This window comes from Saccopteryx leptura, chromosome 3 (genome assembly GCF_036850995.1).
Source record: "Saccopteryx leptura isolate mSacLep1 chromosome 3, mSacLep1_pri_phased_curated, whole genome shotgun sequence".
Lineage (NCBI taxonomy): Eukaryota > Metazoa > Chordata > Mammalia > Chiroptera > Emballonuridae > Saccopteryx > Saccopteryx leptura.
Window position 1 is genome coordinate 40,859,065 of NC_089505.1, and position 5,953 is coordinate 40,865,017.

The 5,953-nt window shown below is 41.7% G+C and overlaps 1 pseudogene; it reads right to left on the reverse strand.

The window, feature by feature from the left end:
* Positions 1–1,085: 1,085 nt before the first annotated feature.
* On the reverse strand, positions 1,086–1,900 carry LOC136397075 (large ribosomal subunit protein uL30-like; annotated as a pseudogene).
* Between the last annotated feature and the right edge of the window lie 4,053 nt (positions 1,901–5,953).

A 5,953-nucleotide genomic window follows, 5' to 3' on the forward strand; every position in this document is an offset into this window, starting at 1 on the left:
CGGAAACACAGGTTAATTATCTTACCCAAGATCTTACAATCTTTAAATATGAAATCAGGTGTCAAAACTTAGATATATCTGAGCACTAAGCCTGTGATCTTAACCTCCACGCTACATAACTTCCCATAAATAAACCTCACAAAGTTTCACTGTGAATCATATTCCATGTAAAATAGAAGTCATGAAGCTCTTCTTCCTAAATAAGGTTTCACTTTAAGATGACATCATATTTGCTCAGAGTTTAGAGAGATAAATATTTTAATCAGCTACCACTGGTCCTTAACAATAATTTAGCATGTTTGTATATTTCACTGTTTCTCCCTAAGTATATGCGTAATTATCCCCATTTTCTGATCTCTTTACTCATTTCTTCTGATTTCCACTGATGTCAAATCATACATGATTAAGTAAGAAAGATAAAAGAATTTAAAATAGTCAAGGCTTGAAATTTATGCTTTTTTTTTTCAGAGAATATCATATAGTGAATATTTTAGGATCACTTACCTGGACTTGAAAAGAATTGGTTTCTTGGTCCTGGCTGGTGGCTCCGTGGATACAGCATCGGCCCACCATATGGATGTCCCAGGTTCAATTCCTGGTCAGGGCACACAGGTGAAGTGACCATATGCTTCTCCTCCCCCCCCCTCCCCCTTATCTCCTTCTTTCCCTCTACAGACAGTGGCTTTATTAGTTCAAGCTTGGCCCCACGCTGAGGATAACTCTGTTGGGGCATATCAGTCTCAGGTGCTAAAAATAGCCCAGCATTGGAGGGCCGGCCCCAGATGGGGTTACTGGGTGGATCCCTGTCCAGGTGCATGGGGGAGTCTGCCTCACTTTCTCCATTCATCAATATTAAAACTGGATAGAATATGTGACCAAGTAGGACCCCTCCTCCATGGCATGCATCCTTTGCTGATTTCAGAAGTGACAGCAGTGGCCCATATGGAAAACATACTGGACTTTTCCGTTGGAACTGGGCTGTGATGGGAAGTGCTTGCCAGAAAAATCACCATCTTTTCCCTGACTCTTCCCCTCTGGTTTCTGAAGATATAGCAGAAAATAATCTTTGAAGATACTGGATAATTTCAAAAAACAGAAACACATGCTTCCAATGCATGTGCATTCAAATATTCTGGGTTTAGTTCAGCAGCCAGATTAGCTGATATATGTGTGGCCCCATAGCCAGGTGAGCCCACCTCCTTGAGAAAGCCTACTGTATTCTTGGTAGCTAATGGGCCACTGAGAGATGAAAAGAGCACAAGAACCCTGAGATCACGTGGAAGTTCTTCCCTTAGAAGAACAGTTCATGAAAGGTCTTCCAAGCCAATGACACTAAAACTTCCCCAGGTGCTCCTCAATTACTGTGTTGTCTGTCAAAGAGATAATCTTATTCTTGACTTTAGCTTGTCAACGTTTCAAGATGAGTTCCTGGACAGACTTCAGATTTGGAAATTCCTGGATCACACAAAGCTCCACTATACGCAGCATTTATTATGGTGGGGGAGCCCAGGAGGGGTCACTTTGACAAAGACACCACTGAATCACTGAATATCTTCATTGCAAGACTGCAAAGTCTTGTACCATTAAACTCACACCCTTTGGATGATACAACAAAGGCGAAGGAATGTTCATCTGTTACTTCCAAACCATGAGGTTTCACTTCTAGTTGTCTGTGGTGCACCCTGTGGTTGTTGCAGCCAGACATCGTGTAGGAAACCATTCTAGTCGCTTAAACCTGAGATATTTTTCTCTTCTCTGCTCCCTCTTTTCCAAAACTGTCTGCTTTGCCTAGTGTCTTTGAGGCAACACCTTCCTCTTTTTTCAGATTTTCTGGAACCTAAGGAATCTTTTTTCCTTTATTCTTCCTCTCCATATTTCCTATGCTGCAGCTATTGCTCATGCGCAGCCCCACCACGTGGGTTAGAGATGAACCGCTCTGTTTACCTGACCATAGAGACATCTCTTCTAGCTTAGAGCCTAGATAGCAAGTGCTCTCTTAGCCCCTGCCAAATGCTGAGGTCTTGCTAACCCCCATGCCTGCTAAAAGGTGCACAAAGCATCCTCTTGCACCACTTCCAAGTGTTGAAGAGCGCTGTTATCTTCAAAATCCAGCCCTTTTCATTGAAGATATATCCTCAGTATGCTGATGGCTGGACTATGGACAGTGAAATGCTTCCCACAATGCCTGGATAATGTGCATTTAAGAAACTTTTTTTACATTACACAAATAATTCATGAATGCATTCTATTTTTTATAGATTTAAAACATGGAGATGAAATCAATCCACCTCCGAAATCCACTTTTAGTCTTGTCATAACCATAGGTAACTATCTCTATTACATGTTAACATATCTATTCCCCATCTTTTGTTAATGCCTTTTACATAAATGTCATATGGATCCAGAACTACTATATATGTGTTTACATACTATAGATACTTTACAGCTTTCATTTTTTATTGTACAATGTCTTACCTTAGAATTAGGTTGCTATGATCAAACACAAGTCTGACACATTCTCTTTAACTGTTGCATAATATTTTATAGAATAAAAATATTAACATTTATTTCATCACTCTTCACACAGAAACATTCAGTTCTTGCCAGGACTTTATTATTATATACATTACAGAAATAAACATTTGTTTCATAAATCCTTATATACATGTTATAAGGCTGTTATTATTATATGAGTTATTGCACATTGTTATATGTTATAGGATTATTGCATAAGTCTTACTCTAAGAAATATTCTTTGGTCATAAAGGCTCAGGCACTATAGTAAACCTCCTCAGTCCTGGAGTCAAGAGTTTTAAAAAGTTTATTGCTTTAGAAATAGTATTTTTCCAGTGGAAAACATTATAGGGGAAACCAAAATAAATGGACCCTAACCTCCTTCTGCTGCTAATTAGAAGTTATGAAGCCTCTCCATATTTCCATTTTCTCACTTAATAGTATTAGGGGACAGGACTAGACAATTTATTTCTCTCAGAAATGTTTCAAATCCACATGGCATCTTTCTGTTCTTTTATTCATTCATTCAGCAAGCATAGACAAAGCATTAAAGTTTACAATGTTTTCATAAAGACTTAACAAGAAATAGCCTGACCAGGTGGTGGTGCACCACATAAAGCATCAACCTAGGATGCTGAGGACCCAGGTTTGAAAACCCAAGGTCACTGGCTTGAATGTAGGCTCATCTGCTTGAGGCATGGGGTCACCAGCTTGAGTGTACGATCATAGGTATGACCTCATAGTAGCTGGCTTGAGCCCAAAAGTTGCTGGCTTGAGCAAAGGGTCATGGCTTGGCTGGAGCCCCCTGGTCAAGGGACATATGAGAAGTAATCAATGAACAACTTAAGAGTGTCACAAGTACGAGTTGATACTTCACATCTCTCTCCCTCCTGTCTGTCTCACTCTCTCACAGAAAAAAAAAAAAAAAAAAAAGGCTTAACAAGAAATAATACCAGGAAACAAAGCAATGTATGAACAGATATCTTTTAAACAAATGTAACTAGGAAACAAAATGTGTGCTTTCCAAAAAAAAAAAAAAAAGCGTAAAAAAGATAAACACTTATCATTTATTTAGTTTGCTTTGTTTGTCTGAATAAAGCAGTTGCTTGGTACAGCTTTATCTGCAAACAATAAAATCCGGAGTGAAGTCACTGTCCCCTCCCACTACCCTACTCAGGTGGAGGCATAGAGAGATTTGTTTTAACAAAGGCTTACATGTTTCTGTGGCCCCATTGTGGCAACTGCTGGAAAGAGCTGTGGCCAGCACTGAGACTGGGAGTTCTGAGGGCTGTTTCCTGTGTTCCTGAGATCCTTAGCTCCCCAAATTCTGTCCAAGGCCCATCTGATGGATTGTTCCAAGTAGATGTTCTTTCATCTGCTACATCATCAACCATATGTAGCATGCACACATACTGAATAAAGAAGGGGTCCCTGGCTGGTTGGCTCAGTGGTAGAGCGTCGGCCTGGCGTGCAGAAGTCCAGGGTTCGATTCCCGGCCAGGGCACACAGGAGAAGCGCCCATCTGCTTCTCCACCCCCCCCTCTCCTTCCTCTCTGTCTCTCTCTTCCCCTCCCGCAGCCGAGGCTCTACTGGAGCAAAGATGGCCCGGGCGCTGGGGATGGCTCCTCGGCCTCTGCCCCAGGCGCTAGAGTGGCTCTGGTCGCAACAGAGCGACGCCCCCGGAGGGGCAGAGCATCGCCCCCTGGTGGGAAGAGCGTGGCCCCATGGTGGACGTGCTGGGTGGATCCCAGTCGGGCACATGCGGGAGTCTGTCTGACTGTCTCTCCCCATTTCCGGCTTCAGAAAAATACAGAAAAAAAAAAAAAAAAAGAAGGGGTCAAGAAGGAGAAAGTTTAGGGGATGGACTTCCTCAATAAGAGACTATAATACTTATTAAATACCAAAAAGAAAATATAACCATTTTTATCCAGGTTTCTAAGACTCCTCTCTTGTAGCACTCAGCCTGTATATCTCTTCATTTATTTTAGCTTTTTTGAAGTTACAATCTCCAAAGACAGAAGGACTATAGGAAGATACAAAAAGATGAATCAAAACATAGATGATGTAAAGTAATTCAAAACAGTGAATTATCAGTCTGCTGAGAGGATGGCCAGAAATAAATTATAAAAAGTATAGCTATATTAAAATGAGGGAAACATATGACAGTATCAAAACTGCGTTTAACAGTGACAACACAAATAATGAAAACCCTAACCAGGACAGGACCATAAGTAAGTTCCTGTTTGGCACTGCCATCCTTGGTTCAATACATGAGTTTATTTTCATTTAGACAGTGTCCACCCACAATAAAGGGAAAATTGAAACAATATCTGAGTGTGTGATTTCACAGCATGATTTCACTAAGCCTTTTTCACTTACGTAAATTTGATGAAGCTTAATTTAGTTCAGAGAACATTTATTATACCAGGTGACAAAATGTGATCTCTACCGAAAGGAAGTTTACCTTCCATTGGATGCAATTCAAAGTTCTCAAAACCGGCCCTGGCCGGTTGGCTCAGCGGTAGAGCGTCGGCCTAGCGTGCGGAGGACCCGGGTTCGATTCCCGGCCAGGGCACATGGGAGAAGCGCCCATTTGCTTCTCCACCCCTCTGCCGCGCTTTCCTCTCTGTCTCTCTCTTCCCCTCCCGCAGCCAAGGCTCCATTGGAGCAGAGATGGCCCGGGCGCTGGGCATGGCTCTGTGGCCTCTGCCTCAGGCGCTAGAGTGGCTCTGGTCGCAATATGGCGACGCCCAGGATGGGCGGAGCATCGCCCCCTGGGGGGCAGAGCACCGCCCCTGGTGGGCGTGCCAGGTGGATCCCGGTCGGGTGCATGCGGGAGTCTGTCTGACTTTCTCTCCCTGTTTCCAGCTTCAGAAAAATGAAAAAAAAAAAAAAAAAAAAAAAAAAAACAAAGTTCTCAAAACCAAATTAATTTCAGAGTTTGTCCATCTTTAAACAAAGAGGGAGAGAGAATCAGGTTACATATATATTTTGCAAGGCCTCAGCATGATTAACATAACAAGAGAGTAGTAGTTCTAAAGACATTAGCAATTACTGTTCTGGATAATTCAAGGACAATTTTATTTTGTCCAATTTTAACATCTTATAATAAATTGCCTGGGAAAAGCAGGATACTAGCATGGAGAGAACACAGATCTGGGAGTTAAGAAACTGGTTTTTAACTATTGCTCTTTCGTTAACTTGTAATGCATACTTAATAATTTAATTTCACTTCTTAGACCTAACTTTCTTCAGCTGTGAGAGAGGGAGAGAATTAAATCTATGGGCGGCTCTTTCAGCTTCAACCCAACTGAGTCAGCTATTAGGCTTCTAGTTTTTTGTGAAGAAAAGCGGCAGATAAAGGTAGTCCACATAAGTCCATTCAACAAAAGCCAAGTGAAGTTGAAAGGTGTTCAATTATTCAGTAGACCATATGCCA